Below are 15,953 nucleotides of genomic sequence, written 5' to 3' on the forward strand. Positions count from 1 at the left end.
GGACACGAGGGATGTGCAGATATTCAAGGGATGTACTGAATAGGCTCTTTTTTCCCCTTTATTCCATCTCAATATGACTCATACAAAATACACCTTCTGCTAATTTTCACCACTAAGAATTGAAGTGCCTAGAAAGACTGAATGCTTTTCTGGCACCTTTTGGATGTTTAAGAAATGCTTCTCACATATCTGTAAAATACAGAAAGCATTTGCCAGTGTTAGAGGTTTGGAAAAAAATAAAAGTCCTTGTGTATTTCAGTTTCATAGGGCTGACTTCTCAGAATTGAAATTGCTGCTTTGCAATAGGCCTTATGTCCATTTTGGACAAATCTCATGAGCCAGGCAGTCACTGTCTTAAAAATGCCAGCATTCAGCATTTAGGGAGTGATTTTTACTGTAGTGAATCAGTGCTTGGCCTTTTTGGATCCTTATAAACCCTTGTTGGCATCTGCTGATTGATATATGAATATATATCATTATTTTGTCCAACTCTGCTTTCTGTACAGGTCTGAATAGAGTGTTGGGGTGCCCAGCTGCTGCATTTTATTTTGGTTTTGTTTGGGGGGGGGGGGGGGGGGGCTGTGTAGATAAACTCGCGCTCAGATGCTGCTTTGTGCGACTATGTTATGTACAGTGCAGTGTATGACGGTTCCTCTCTGTTGATGCTTATACAGTTCTGTGCATGAGATACCCTCTCTGCCAGTACTCGTACAGTGCTGCGTATGAGAGAAGCATTCTGCCAGTGCTTGTACAGCACTGTATATGAGAGAGCCTCTCTGCCAGTACTTGTGCAGCGCTGTATATGAGAGAGCCTCTGCCGGTGCTTGTACAGCGCTGTATATGAGAGAGCCTCTCTGCCAGTACTTGTACAGCGCTGTATATGAGAGAGCCTCTCTGCCGGTGCTTGTGCAGCGCTGTATATGAGAGAGCCTCTCTGCCGGTACTTGTACAGCGCTGTATATGAGAGAGCCTCTCTGCCAGTACTTGTACAGCACTGTATATGAGAGAGCCTCTCTGCTGGTACTTGTACAGCGCTGTATATGAGAGAGCCTCTCTGCCGGTACTTGTACAGCACTGTATATGAGAGAGCCTCTCTGCCGATACCTGTACAGCACTGTATATGAGAGAGCCTCTCTGATGGTACTTGTACAGTGCTGTACATGAGAGAGCCTCTCTGCTGGTACTTGTACAGCACTGTATATGAGAGAGCCTCTCTGATGGTACTTGTACAGTGCTGTACATGAGAGAGCCTCTCTGCTGGTACTTGTACAGCGCTGTATATGAGAGAGCCTCTCTGATGGTACTTGTACAGCGCTGTATATGAGAGAGCCTCTCTGCCGGTACTTGTACAGCACTGTATATGAGAGAGCCTCTCTGATGGTACTTGTACAGCACTGTATATGAGAGAGCCTCTCTGCTGGTACTTGTACAGTGCTGTATATGAGAGAGCCTCTCTGCCGGTACTTGTACAGCACTGTATATGAGAGAGCCTCTCTGCTGGTACTTGTACAGCGCTGTATATGAGAGAGCCTCTCTGCCGGTACTTGTACAGCGCTGTATATGAGAGAGCCTCTCTGCTGGTACTTGTACAGCGCTGTATATGAGAGAGCCTCTCTGCTGGTACTTGTACAGCACTGTATATCATAGAGCCTCTCTGCTGATGCTTGTACAGCGCTGTATATGAGAGAGTCGCTATGCTGATGCTTGTACAGCACTGTATATGAGAGAGTCGCTCTGCTAGTGCTTTTACAGTGCTGTATATGAGAAAGTCTCTTTGACAGGACTTGTACAGCGCTGTAGAGACTCTGCCGATACTTGTACAGCCTTGAAAATGAGAGAGACTCTCTGCCGGTTCTTGTACAGAGTTGAAAAGGAGAGAGACTGTCTGCTGATGCTTGTACAGCAGTGTATATGAGAGCCTCTCAGCTGGTACTTTTACAGCGCTGTATATGAGAGAGCCTCTCTGCCGGTACTTGTACAGCGCTGTATATGAGAGAGCCTCTCTGCCGGTACTTGTACAGCGCTGTATATGAGAGAGCCTCTCTGCTGGTACTTGTACAGCGCTGTATATGAGAGAGCCTCTCTGCTGGTACTTGTACAGCGCTGTATATGAGAGAGCCTCTCTGCTGGTACTTGTACAGCGCTGTATATGAGAGAGCCTCTCTGCTGGTACTTGTACAGCGCTGTATATGAGAGAGACTCTGCCGATACCTGTACAGCGCTGTATATGAGAGAGACTCTGCCGATACCTGTACAGCAGTATACATGAGAGCCTTTTTGCCGGTGCTTGTACAGCATTAAAAACGAGACAGACTGTCTGCTGATGCTTGTACAGCAGTATATATGAGAGACTCTCTGCCGGTACTTGTACAGCAGTGTATATGGGAGCCTCTCGGCTGGTACTTGTACAGAGTTGAAAACGAGAGGGACTGTCTGCTGATGCTTGTACAGCAGTGTATATGAGAGCCTCTCGGCTGGTACTTGTACAGCGCTGTATGAGAGAGCCTCTCTCCCAGTAATTGTACAATGCTGTATATAGGATAACCTCTCTGCCGCTGCATGTTCAGAGTTTTATATGAGAGCGACTCTCTGCTGATATTAGTACAGTGCTACATATGAGGAAGCCTGTTTGCCTGTGCTTGTACGGTACTGTAGAGTATATGGGAGAACCTCTCGGCTGGTACTTTTAAAGCTCTGCATATGAGGGGGCCTCTATTACGATTTTTATACAGCGTTGTATGTAAAAAATCTCTCTGCCAAAGCTTGTACAGTGCTGTATATATATATGTAAGAGCCCCTCAGATGGTGCTTGTATGGCACTGTATATATGAGAGAGCCTCTCTGCTGCTGCTAGCACGGTACTATGTATGAACATCTCCATATTAGGCTGCTAGCTGGCTATATATTCAAGTGCTGCGTCTGTCTTACCTGCGGTACTATATATTTGCTGCCTTATTCACATTTTGCTTTGATCTGTGTTTTTAAGAATAAGTAGTTCATTTTATATATATTTAAAATGGATCAGTAAATGTAAAACACTAGTCACTTGATTAATGTGAAAGCGCTAATATAATCATTCACTAACATTACATTCCCTACAAAAATAGATGTAGTACCAAACTACTAAATATACAGCTGAATACATATATGGGAGCTGTCTGACCTGCCAAAGGATTTGCATATCCATCTAAACTTGAAATTACACAGCTCTGCCAGACCAGGCAAGAGACTGTCTTTCTCCTCTACTGCAGTTCAGGAAAACTTTATAGGTCTTTTTTCTCTCCCAGCCTGTGATTGGACAGTGAAATGAGAAACCGCAAACTGATGAGCTCCTCTCGATCTATCTGATTTTTCCCCTGTAATGGAAACTTTCTGTGATTGGCACTGTCGGTCTGTCACTGATTGCAATTATTAGTGCATTCCTTTACAAATCTTTGCGAAACAGCTCCTAAGGATTTAGCTTAAGGATGTGATTTGTGTTAATCCTACAGTAGCTAAACTATTTCTGTAAAGGGGTGTCCAACCTTTTGACCTACCTGGGCCACATTGGAAGAAAAGGAATTGTCTTGGGCCACACATAAAATACACTACCAATAAGGATAGCCAATGAGAAGAAAAAGTCAGGCAGATCACAAGTTACACAATTATGATAATATAGCCCTTGTTAATAAAACATATAAGCATAATATGCGCAAAGAAAGGTATGTATAAAAAACATATACAAAGTATTTCAAAAGTTCTCATATAAAGTGCTCCAAACTCCATTAATAAGGTGCTGAAGTGCTTTATGTAACCATGCTGTGAAGTGTGCCACACTCCCCTCCCGTATCCCCACTCACCAGAAAGAATGGACCCATAGCTTTTCAGTCTGGGGGTCAATCAAACTTGTATCTGGTATTGTGGACATCAGGCCTCCTGGCTTTTAGACCGGGTCTCACTAGTAATACTCTTGGGGCGGCCTTTTAATATCCTCCAGGCTCAATTTAACAAAATAGTGCTCATAGTGAAGTACTGTAAAATTAATGTTTATTTGCGCAAAATACAAAGCAACTTACAAAATTGTAGATAAAAACGGGCATAGACAATCATGAGGCTCTTCCAGGTAAAATGTTGGCGCATAACACATACCTAATAGATGTCACCAAACGAATAGAAGTCCATGTATAGTCACTAATAATGCAATGAAAGGGGCGAAATGGAAAACAGTGGAGGACACCAAGGGCTGGCTCCGCAGCAGAGAGAAGTTGACTCTTTAATGCAAAAGTAGAAGACAAAGCAGAGCGCCTCTAAGTGTAGTATGTTTAATAGTCCACAGTAATAAATACAAGAAACTTGCTCACATGAGAACAATAATAAAGAAAGCTCATCTGGATGGTGGCATTCCAAATGGGGAGTCCGTGTCCTGGTGTATATCTCCACGCTAGTAGTGCAGGGGAGGAGGTGTAGTAAGCCATGGCTCCGTCAGGCTGGAAGCCGCCGTTCATATAGCCTGACGGAGCCACGGCTTACTACACCTCCTCCCCTGCACTACTAGCATGGAGATATACACCAGGACACGGACTCCCCATCCAGATGAGCTTTCTTTATTATTGTTCTCATGTGAGCAAGTTTCTTGTATTTGTTACTGTGGACTATTAAACATACTACACTTAGAGGCGCTCTGCTTTGTCTTCTTCTAATGAGGCTCTTCCGGGTTCACCGCTATTCGGTGTGCGTTCCACGCCAAGAGTATTGGTGAGACCCAATCTAGGCGCCAGGAGGCCTGATTTCCACAACACCAGTTACAAGTTTGGTTGACCCCCAGGCTGAAAAGCTGTGGGTCCATTCTCTCTGGTGAGTGGGGATACGGGAGGGGAGTGTGGCACACTTCACAGCATGTTCACATGAAGCACTTCAGTACCTTAATAATGGAGTTTGGAGCACTTGAGCACTTAATATGTGAACTTTTGAAAGACTTTGTATATGTTTTTTATATATACCTTCCTTTGCACACATTATGTTTATCTGTTTTATTAGCAAGCGCTGTATTATCATAATTGTATTTTTTGAGGTGTAATAGCATTGGGTGGATAGCAGCTGCAGATATTTTGGAATCACACATACATAGCCCGAGTATCTATATGTTTTTATTAGATCACAATTTAACAATCACTGATACAGATAATGTACCTATCTGAGTAATAAAACTTCATTTTTTTATAATATTTTTTATTACTCAAGTAGAAGAGGGCAACATAAAACTAGTGCAATATTTTATACTGTTTTTGATAAACTAACACATCAATATCCAATTTGCCCTTCGTGTGCTTCATCCTTTAAAATAGCTGCTCACAAATATAGATGTGGCCAAGAACTGATGACAAGAATAAGGCGTGATTGTGAAGAATGGGAGATTTTTCTTTGGGAAGATAAAACTTACAAAAGTCCGGTAAAGAGACCCTGTCAATTCTGCGGCCTCATGTGTAAACACATTTTTACTAAAATAAAATTTAAAAAATCGAAATTTTTAAGTAGGTGATTTGGTGTTGGGCCGCATTCATATCCATCCTGGGCCGAAGGTTGGACACCCCTGGTTTATCCCAAACAGAAAGTTACATTAATTTGTGTTTCTATATGTTTCTGCAATTATAAAAGGGTCAGTCCAGATAGGATATTTAGCTGTATCAGTGTTGCATTATCTTGGGGGCTCTAATGGAAGAATCTCTCTGCTGTTGTTCCCAGCCCCACTCACCCACCAGTCAAATCACAGGGCCTCACACTCCCTGCTCTATTATGCTATGTATAGAGAATGCAGCAGGAGGTGTGAGACTAGTGTGGGGCTAAGCCAAGCTGAGAACTACAGCAGAGAGATCTTGATGCTGGAATGTCCCAGACTGCTTAGAGGGTTATTCAGGCCACAGCACTACACATGTAACTGAAGTACCTTTTAAGCATGGTCTAGATTTTTAAACCTAAATCTGCTTTATCTTAAGGTGCTCAAATGTTCTAAAAAGGGAAGATGTTTTGTAAACCCGTGTCTCTGTCCCGAGCACTTTATTCATGGAGCTGTTGTTTTCATTGTACTACATTTAAATCGAATTTTTATATTATGTACTTTGTATTTTGGCAATAAACGTATCGCATTGGAGCTCGAAGACCAGCGTTTGTCTTTTGTGAATAGAAACCTCAAAATAATAATAAAGCGGAGCTGCAGGCTCCTTTAGAAAAAATTAGGTCAACATCTACAAATACTGTAAAACTGAAGAGAAAAAGGGGATTAAAGAAGGTGTGTGTGTGTGTGTGTGAGAAGTGTTAGGACTGCAGGATACACAGGGTGCCGTGGAGTGGCCTGCAGCTTATACATGCGTTTGCAAATGTGTGTTTACTAAACCTCTGTTTTTAACCTATTATATTAGACAGGTTTATTTGGTTTGTCAGCAGACTGGTGGGTAAGTATAGCAAACTAAGGGCCGGTTGGTTTCCACACACACACACACCTTCTTTAACCACTTAAGCCCCGGAAGATTTGACCCCCTTCCTGACCAGGGGGTATTTTGCGATTTCGGCACTGCGTGACTTTAACGGACAATTGCGCGGTCGTGCAACGCTGTACCCAAACGAATTTGACGTCCTTTTTTTCCCACAAACAGAGCTTTCTTTTGGTGGTATTTGATCACCTGTGCGATTTTTTTTTTTTGATCATGCGCTATAAACAAAAAAAGAGCAACAATTTTGCAAAAATAATATTTTTCACATTTTTTTTTATATGAAATTCCCCAAAAAAAATGTAAAAATCAAAATTTTTTAACATTTTCGGCCAATTTGTTTTATGCTACATATGTTTGGTAAAAAAAATTGCAAAAAGCGTATTTTGATTGGTTTGCGCAAAAGTTATCGCATTTACTAACAAAGGGAAAGATTTTTGTCATTTTTGTTGTTTTTTTTTTTTTACGCGTAATGGCGGCGATCTGCGATTTTTTTTTTTGCGGTACTGCGACATTGCGGCGGACAGATCGGACCCTTGACTGACATTTTTGACACTTTTGGGGTTACCAGTGACATTTCTACAGTATTCAGTGCTATATATATGCACTGTTACTGTAAAATTACACTGGCAGTGAAGGGGTTAACTTTTTTTGAGAGGGAGGGGTTATGTGTGTCCCTAGGGGCGTGATTCTAACTGTGATTGGCTGTGGCTTGAGATGTATGAACAGTGATCAACGGTTCTACATAGTAGAACCGTATGATCATCATTCATACACCGGGGAGAATGACAGGCGGCTTGTTTACACTAGCCGCCTGACTTTCTCCCTCTGCAGCGGCGATCGGGTCCGCCAGTCACACGCGCGGGGGGTCCATGACCACTCGGGAGCGGGAGCGCGCCTCCGGGGGCGCGCGCTCGCTCCCTAGACCCTCACAGGCTAGCGACGTAGACCTATGTCACTCTGTCTGTGAGGGGCTGACCGCCGCAGTAAATAGTCGTGCGGCGGTCGGCAAGTGGTTAATCCCCTTTTTCTCTTCAGTTTTGTTATATACAGGGATGGAGACGCTGAGCAGTGCTCGCCGGTGTCTCATCTAAAGTCCCAAAACTGCCCAAATTTTCTATTTTCACAGCTACAAATACTGTAGCTGCTGACTTTTAATATTAGGACAAATACCTGTCCAGGAATCCAGTGATGTCTTCACCCCAGCAGATTTTTCAATCGGTTGTTGGGTGCTGCCGCGGCCATCTCCACCAAGGGAACTCAGCAGTGAAGCTGCGCTTTGTGAATGGCCCAGTGGCAGGTGAAGGAGGAGGTGGGCCGAACCTTCTGCTGACTTCGCTGCAGCGAGATCAGCCAGAAGTGGGAGCAGGTACCTGTAAAAACCAGGTACCCGCTCCCCCCCTGAAAGGCGCCAAATGTGTCAGCTGAGGGGGGCAGGAGGCAAACAAGCGAAGCTTCCTTTTTTGGATGGAGCTCCGCTTTAAAGCCAAAACCGAGAATGTATTATTTTGTGGCTTACCAATAATTAGATGTGGAGGCTGCATTTATTTTCTTTTTTCCCTCAGTTTTCACCTAGTGATCTCGCCAGTAACACACCACACTTGTATTATTAAGACACAACTCTGTTGGAATGAGCACAGGAGCACAACAGACTGCAGCATTATCAGTCTTGAGGGAGGGGAGTGTTGAATAGTTTTAGATACGCTAACAAATTGAAGCTCAACACCAGCTCACACTTTATAATCAGTTACAGCAATTTATAAATAAAATCTGATTATTTTAATCACCCCTGCCAGTGTTAGGTGGTTTGTCTCATTCATGTAACCTGATACATTCTGCTGGAGAGCTTGTGCTTTTAAAACACAACAGACTTACTTGCTGGATCACTAGATAGAAATAGAAGAAAGCAAGGCTAAAAAAAAAGCAGCAATCAGATCAAAGAATGGGTAAGATGCAATATAGTAAATATTTGTTTTTGAGTTTAATACTGCTTTAATGGAAACTACTGGTACATTTGTTGTCAGAAGCTGAAGGTAATACTTAGCTCTTCTGGGTATGAAGTGACTCGACCATGTGAAAGTGCTGGACCAACGAGGCACAGAGGAGCCTTTAGCCTTAAGTTTCGCACAGAATGGCAGCCTGCAGTAAGGTGACTCTGTTTCTTTGGCAATTTTCCAATGACTGAGTCAGCCCTTTCCCGCTGAGAAAAGTACAAAAGTACCCAGTTTGTAGCACTCGCAACATCACAGAGGTTTACTGATGGTCCCAGTGCAAAAGCAGCATGCCTGAAGATAGGTAGGTACCTCCCCTCTCATCAATCTGGGGCAGATATCTGGCTGTATGTGGCGAACTGCAGAGACTTTTCATCTTTTGTAGTGCTATTCCACTTGCGGCACACTCATGCAGGCAAACGCTGGAACGCAGATAAGCTAAAACCAAATCAGGAGAACAGGATGTTGGGCACATATCACAGCCACCAGGAGGTCCAGCAGTGTGAGTGTCCCAGGACTATGGGGTCAATTCACTAAGAGATAAATACTACTTACATTTTTGCCCTAAAATAACTCATGTGGTATTTATCTCAAAAGCATGCTTTATTTACTGTTTTAAATATTTAGGTTTTGCAGTATTTACTGCAAATTCAATATTTTACTTTAAATTAATTTACGCTTTTTTCTTTGAAAATTATTTTTATTGATTTAAAAGACAAGTAACAAAAGACATTGTGTTGCCTTCCCTGTGTCCCAGGCCTCAGCATCCTAAGGAAATTGCCTTGCATTCCCTAGATGTGGTTCGGGCAATCGGTGTACCTGGCAGCTACAGGATCTTTTAGGAAGTTGGACTTACTATTTGTCCTCACGGATGGACCTCGCAAAGTGTTGGCTGCTTCAGCTGCGACCATTTCCAGATGGATCAGACAGACAGTGATTCAGGCTTATTCCATTGAGGGTCAGGTTTCTCATTTCCCTGTTAAGGCGCACTCTACTTGGGCGCTTAGTGCCTCCTGGGTCTTCCATCATCAGGCGTCAGTAATGCAGGTTTGCAAGGCATCTACCTGATCATCTGTGCACATGTTCACAAAGTTTTATAAGGTGGATGTGTTGGCATCTGCGGATTCTTCCTTTGGCCGCAAAGTTTTGCAGGCTGCCGTTTAGAGGACTTGGTCCTCTTTGTGGCTGTTTTTAATTTTTTTCAGGTTAGCTCCAGTTGTTTTATGGTTGAGCTCCATTTTACCTGGTTGGCTATGTTTAGCCTTAGGAAGTTTTTTCTTCTTGTTGTTCCCACCCCTCATGTTTTACACTGCTTTGGAACGTCTCACGTAGTCAAGAAGATAAGGAGCTGTGTTCGTCAATGAATGAAAGAGAAAATTGGATTTTTGACTTACCGTAAAATCCATTTCTCTGATGTTCATTGACGGACACAGCACCCAACCCTCTATGGAGTTGGGTTTTTTCTTCTTACACTGCTTGTAACAAAACTGAGTGCCTATAGCAGAGAGTGGGAGTTTACCCTCGTGGGACTGCCTCATAGGCGTAGTCAAGTTCTTTTGTGCTTAGTGTCCTACTCCTGTAGGGGCAGTATAACCCACGTAGTCAAGAAGATGAGAAGCTGTGTCCGTCAATGAACATCAGAGAAATAGATTTTACGGTAAGTCAAAAATCCCATTATGTTGCAGCTCACTGGTCCTTAGATTTGGAGGTAGTTTATTTTCCAAACATTTTCCTTTAGGCTCCATTCACACCTGGGCGTTTTCAGCTCCAAAAACGCTCAAAAGAAACGCTTCCAAAACGCCCAACAAGTAAAACCCCATTCATTTAAATGGCCCCTGTTCACATCTGAGCGTTTTGCAAAACGCCTGTAGCTGAAAAAAGTACATGAGCTTCTTTTTGGGCTGATTACCAGCGTTTTTGATAGATGTCAATGAAAAACGCCTGAAAAAATCGTGGTAAAATCGCGGTAAAATCGCGGTAAAAACCGCTACGCTCAAGTGTGAATGCAGCCTTAGGCTGCACCTAGTGCACCTAATTTTCACCTAGTGATCCTGCCAGTTACACACTTCCTATCTTAGGGTAAACACCCTACTGTATTTATATAGGACCAGTGCTGTCAACCTTGACTGCTCTCCTGATTCAGACTAAAAATAAACTTGCCCTCTCCTCATCTCCATTTCATAACGAGAATGTACTGTAGTTCACAGAAGATAGCGGAGAAAGCTAAAACCATTGTTTGAGGTATCAGTGCAGTGCATAGGAAGTGTCATGGACACAACATTTATGACATCAATATGTACTGTATTTTCTGGCGTATAAGACTACTTTTGAACCTCAAAAAAATCCCCCAAAAATGTGGGGTCGTCTTATACGCCGAGTGTAATATCTCGTCGTCTTATACGCCGAGTATAAGTATTACCGGTAGATGTAATCTCTCAAGACACTGGCTGTGTGGGAATCCTGTACCGGTATACCGTATGTACCGTAGCTTCAGCTTCATACAGTATACCGCGCTGAGCCAATCAGGGAGAGCGATGTATTCTATTATTGAATGCAAAGCCTGCTCGGATTGGCGGAGTAACATCAGCCCGCCTCTCTGACTCTGTCAATCCGAGCAGGCTTTGCATTCAATAATAGAATACATCGCTCACTGTGATTGGCTCAGCGCAGTACACTGTATGTAGCCGAAGCTACGGTACATACGGTATACCGGTACAGGATTCCCGCACAGCCAGCGTCTTGAGATTACATCTACTGGTAATACTTATACTTAGGGTACCTTGGAGATATTATGAGAAATCTGATGTTTTTCAATGGTGTTGCCTTGCTTCGGAAGGGGGGTAGTCTTATACGGCGAGTATAGCCCAAAACCTATGTTTTAACTTGAAAATTAGGGGGTCGTCTTATACGCCGGAAAATATGGTACTTTCTTAATTTTACATCCTAAGATACAGGGTACTTTATATTCATGACTACTTGGGTTATGCTGCCACCTTCAGGTGGATGGATATAAGCCAACACGAGCAGGTGTTCCCCACTCAGGCATAACCCCTCCTAGCCCAATGGAGCCTCAGTTTTAAGCATGTATCCTTAGAAAATGAATGTACCTACAGAGTCTCTCTGAAGATATTTTTCTGAGAGTTTAGTCTTTCTTCTACCCTTTTCTGAACATCCCTGCTGGAGGAGAGTAGGGTTTCATCCGATTTGGTCACTGTGGCCAACAGACCAAGATAACCAGTATCTGAACCCTGCAAGACTAAGCAGGGATGACCTGTACTGCTGCTGGTCAGCCCCGGATAATGCAAGCAATGATCTCTTTGAAGGACCCGTGGTGCGAGCTGGCTGTGATAAGTGAAGATTGGGCCTGCAGGCCCTGCAACATGAAGCAGTACACCACAGAAGCAGTGCTCAGAACTGGCAGATCAGAGCAATTTCATGATTCTGTGTGGGTACCATCGGTGCCAGGTCACAGCAAGTTTTTGGGAAACTTGTTTCCTGGGGGGACTACCAATTAGGTGTTCTGGCTTGTGTTTAAGCTCCCTTCAGCTGGGTGGCTACTCTCAATTGGGTATCAAGGTCCTACCACTCAGCAAGGCAAAGAAGTAGGGGAAGGACAACACTGTGGGCTCCTTAATCCATTTATTAGGTAGGGAGGACCCCCTGCACAGTTTTCCCTGTAATGACTCCCCTAAGAGTCCGATTAGCACTGAATCCCTGGCCTTATCTGGTATTTCCACCATCTCAGGGACATAACCTTCCAGTTCCTTTGAGTCAGCCCCGGTTCACACTTGTGCGTGTGCGGGGTTCGCATGTAATGTCGGATCGCACTGCTCCGACATTACATGCGATCGGCTGTGCGGTGCGAGTTTAGCCATACAGTTTGTATGGCTAAATTCGCACCGCAGCCGCACCAAACACGCACAGGGAGCCTTTTTTCTAGCCGCATCAGGATCGGATCGCACAGCAGTTCACACTTGTGCGATCCGATCCTGTGCGAGCTGCACGATCGCACTGCGATATGCGATCAAACTGGGGGTGTCGTTAAGATTACATTGACACCCCCAGCATATCGCATATGGCAGTGTGAACTGCCGGGGGTGCGTGTGCGATGCGGGAACAGGCTGCGAGTTCCCAGCCTTCCCGCATCGCATCAGTGTGAACCGGACCTCAAGGGAGGAATTTCCTGCAGCCCTTTCTGGGTTGCAAGATTAGTTCTCGGAAGCTCTGACTGGTTTTAGATGCTCTCCTTCCCCTTTTTGAGAGAATGAGGCATTGGAGGAACATCCTCAAGATGAGAAAGAGGAAGCTGTCGAGGATTGGAAATCCTTTGTAAACTAGGCCTACCAGGAGGAGTCCTGGGGCTGTCACAGATGACCACAGTGGGCTTCCTGGCGACATGGTTTGCACTAAACTGAAGTTACCACTGTCAGAATCCTCTTCCACTTAAAGTCACTGGTCCTGGCGGCCACCGAAACATCCTAAGTCCATCCAGTGCACCCTGACTTGCAGGTAGTGATGTATCCAAATTTGGCTCACCCAGAGAATGTGATTTATTTTTTGTTCATTGACGGACACAGCTCCAGATCTTCTTGACCCTTGGTTTATGCTGCCCCCTACAGGAGTAGGACACTAAGCGGAAAAAAGTTTGACTACGCCTATAGGGTAATCCCATGGGGTATACTCCCACTTTCTGCTATAGGTCTTCAGTTTTTTTATGCCTAGTCAAAAGTAAGGACCTAAGTTCCTTGCTGGGATCTCTGGTCCTAGCATTTTCTTCCTTTTTAAACTGAACTTTTTCTTCTTTTATTATTTTCTGTTCCTGTGAGAACTACAATCAATTTGGTTCCTGTGAGAACTGCAAAAAACTGCTGGACTGGGTGATGGACTGGATATCCTAGATCCTTCCTGTCTTCCCAGTCTGGCCAGCGAGTGCGACCCGACCTTAGTCCCGCTGGACGGGGGCTGGCCGGCGAGTTAAACGCCTCCCGACAACCTGGGTCGAAGCGTGCTTCTGGCCTGCAGCATCCCCAATCCAAGGTGGTGCGGTGGTCTGCCTGGAGCAGTGCCCGCCCAGTTCCAAGGTGTGGTGATTAGTGTCCCCCCTCCCTTCTGGTGTTTTTTTGGGGTGGACGTGGGCCCCTCCCTGGGTTGGTCGGATCGCTGAGTTTCCATCCTTCCCTCATGTCGCTCCCCCTCACTATCAGGGTCCCTCTGCGGACCATCCCCCATTCACCTACATCTATCTCCCCCCATCTTGGGCGCCAAGTTTTTGAAGCGGAGTGGTGAATCGGCGGTGGTCCTCTAGTGGCAGTTTCTGAACTTCCTCTTTCTCTTTGATCGCCCCTCGATGTGCAGCCTGGCTCTCTGGCTCTGCATCTGAGGAGGGGGTGGTGCGTCCCTGTGGGTGCTAAACGGCTCCCTCTTTCTGCTATAGCGTAATTGGTGCACTGGGACTTGTAGTGCCGCTGGTGCAGCGGTGGGGGGAACTTTTAACAGCAATTTTTACACTTCTTGCTGGTGGTTGCCGGGTTAAGCCATCGAGTCCTTGGAGCACGTGTCACCACCTGACCCCCTCTCAGAGGCTGCGGGGTCCCAGTCTGCCTTGTCTGCTATAACGGCGGTCCTAAAGTCACTGGTGTCCAAAGTAAATAATGACCTCCAAAATAGGATGAGCAAAAAGGGTCCTCCGCCTTCCCCTGCATCCTCTCTCTCCTCAGATTCTGAGGTTGATTTGGCCGCCGTGGACGCGAGTCACCCTACTGGGTCTGCGTCCACCCACCCTGAGTGCTCTGATAGTGAGGATGATTCCTCTTCCACTACAGTCGCACATGAAAAAGCGCTAGTGGATGTGCTGATTGCATCAGTGCTGGAAACTTTGAAATTGGAGGACACAGCTATTGCTGCGTCAGCTGCGCAGGTGCAATTTGGTACCCGCAGAGCCTCCAAAGTGGCAAAAGTGTTTCCCTTTCCCGCCTATTTCAACAACATTGACGCGAGTCAGTGGGGTTCCCCCAATTGCACTGTCGGTGTCCCTAAGCACTTCGCTAGAAGGTATCCTTTTGAGTCTCTGTTAAAGAAACTGACAGTACCACCTGTGGTGGACTCACAGGTTTCCAGGTTGAAAAAAAAACACCCTTCTCCCGGTGGAGGACTCTCCATCCTTTAAGGTCCCTTTTGACAAGAGAGCTGAATCTCTGGTCTGATACCTCTTAACCATTCGGTTCCATTCTGCGGCCGGTTTCTGTCATAACCTTGGTTTCCCAGACCTTAACGGAATAGGCTAAGCTCCTGCGCCATGATTTGGAAGGGGAACAGTCCCCTCCTGACCTGGTGGAACTGGCAGGTCAGTTGGCCCAGGGGTTGCAGTATATCTGTGATGCCTCTCAGTATGCAGCCCCCTTAGCCTGCAGGGTATCCGTGACAGCGGTGACTCTTCGCCTCATGATATGTCTGAAATACTGGGCTGTGGACCAAGCTTCCAAGAAAGTATTGACTGATCTCCCTTTTGTAGTAGACCGCTTGTTCGGAGCTTCCATGGAAGAGATCATTAAGGGTCTTACTGGAGGTAAGAGTACTCTGCTTTCACAGACTACCAGGAGCAAAGAGTCTCGTCGCAAATGTGGCCCTTTCTTCTCGGCCTATAAGCGGTCCTTTCATCCCTTTGGAATCTAAGGACCAGGGATCAAAATCTGCCTGTAACCCCGCAGGGGGTTCCAAGAAGCCCTAGCCTGGTATGTCAAGAGCGGGTTCCTCCGGGACCACAGAAAAGCCCACTTCTGCCTGAAGGGCCGCTCGCACCCGTATCTGGGGTGTGGGGATGTCTTTGTTTCTATCCGGATCCGTGGACCTCCTTAATTCAAGACAAATGGGTTCACCACTTCATTCGGTCCGGTTACAAGATCAAGTTTCGGTCCTTGCTTCCTTTCCAACCTGTGTTTGGCACCAGATCACCTACGAGGTCTTCTTGGGGCGGAACCGGATCTGCTTTTTACAGGGGGTCATTGTACCTGTTCCGGAATCGGAACGCTATCAGGGGTTTTATTCAAACCTTTTAACTGTTCCTAGGAAGGAAGGCAAGGTATGTCCAATTCTGGACCTCAAGGCCTTGAACCGCTTTGTGCAGGTTTAGAAATTTAGAATGGAGTCCATTCGCACGGTAGTGGCATTCCTTCATCAAGGTGATTTCCGGGTCTCTATCAATATCACGGACGCTTACCTTCATATCCCAATATATGTCTGGCATCAGCGTTTCCTTCGCTTTCAGGAGGAGCACTATCCATTTGTGGTGTTACCTTTTGGTCTTGCCTCGGCTCCTTGGGTGTTCCCAAAATTTTTGGCCCTGGTGTTAGCATTGCTAAGGCAGAAGGGGATTGCGGTACTGGGGTACTTGGACCACCTCCTTCTGCGAGCAGAGTCTCCAAATGCCTTAAAAGACAGTCTGGACATTTCGGTGCAAACTCTGCAAGAGTTCGAATGGAAACTGAATTTCCAAAAATCT

The sequence above is a fragment of the Pelophylax lessonae genome (genome assembly GCF_965119305.1).
Source record: "Pelophylax lessonae genome assembly, chromosome: 4".
In the NCBI taxonomy this organism is placed as follows: Eukaryota; Metazoa; Chordata; class Amphibia; order Anura; family Ranidae; genus Pelophylax; species Pelophylax lessonae.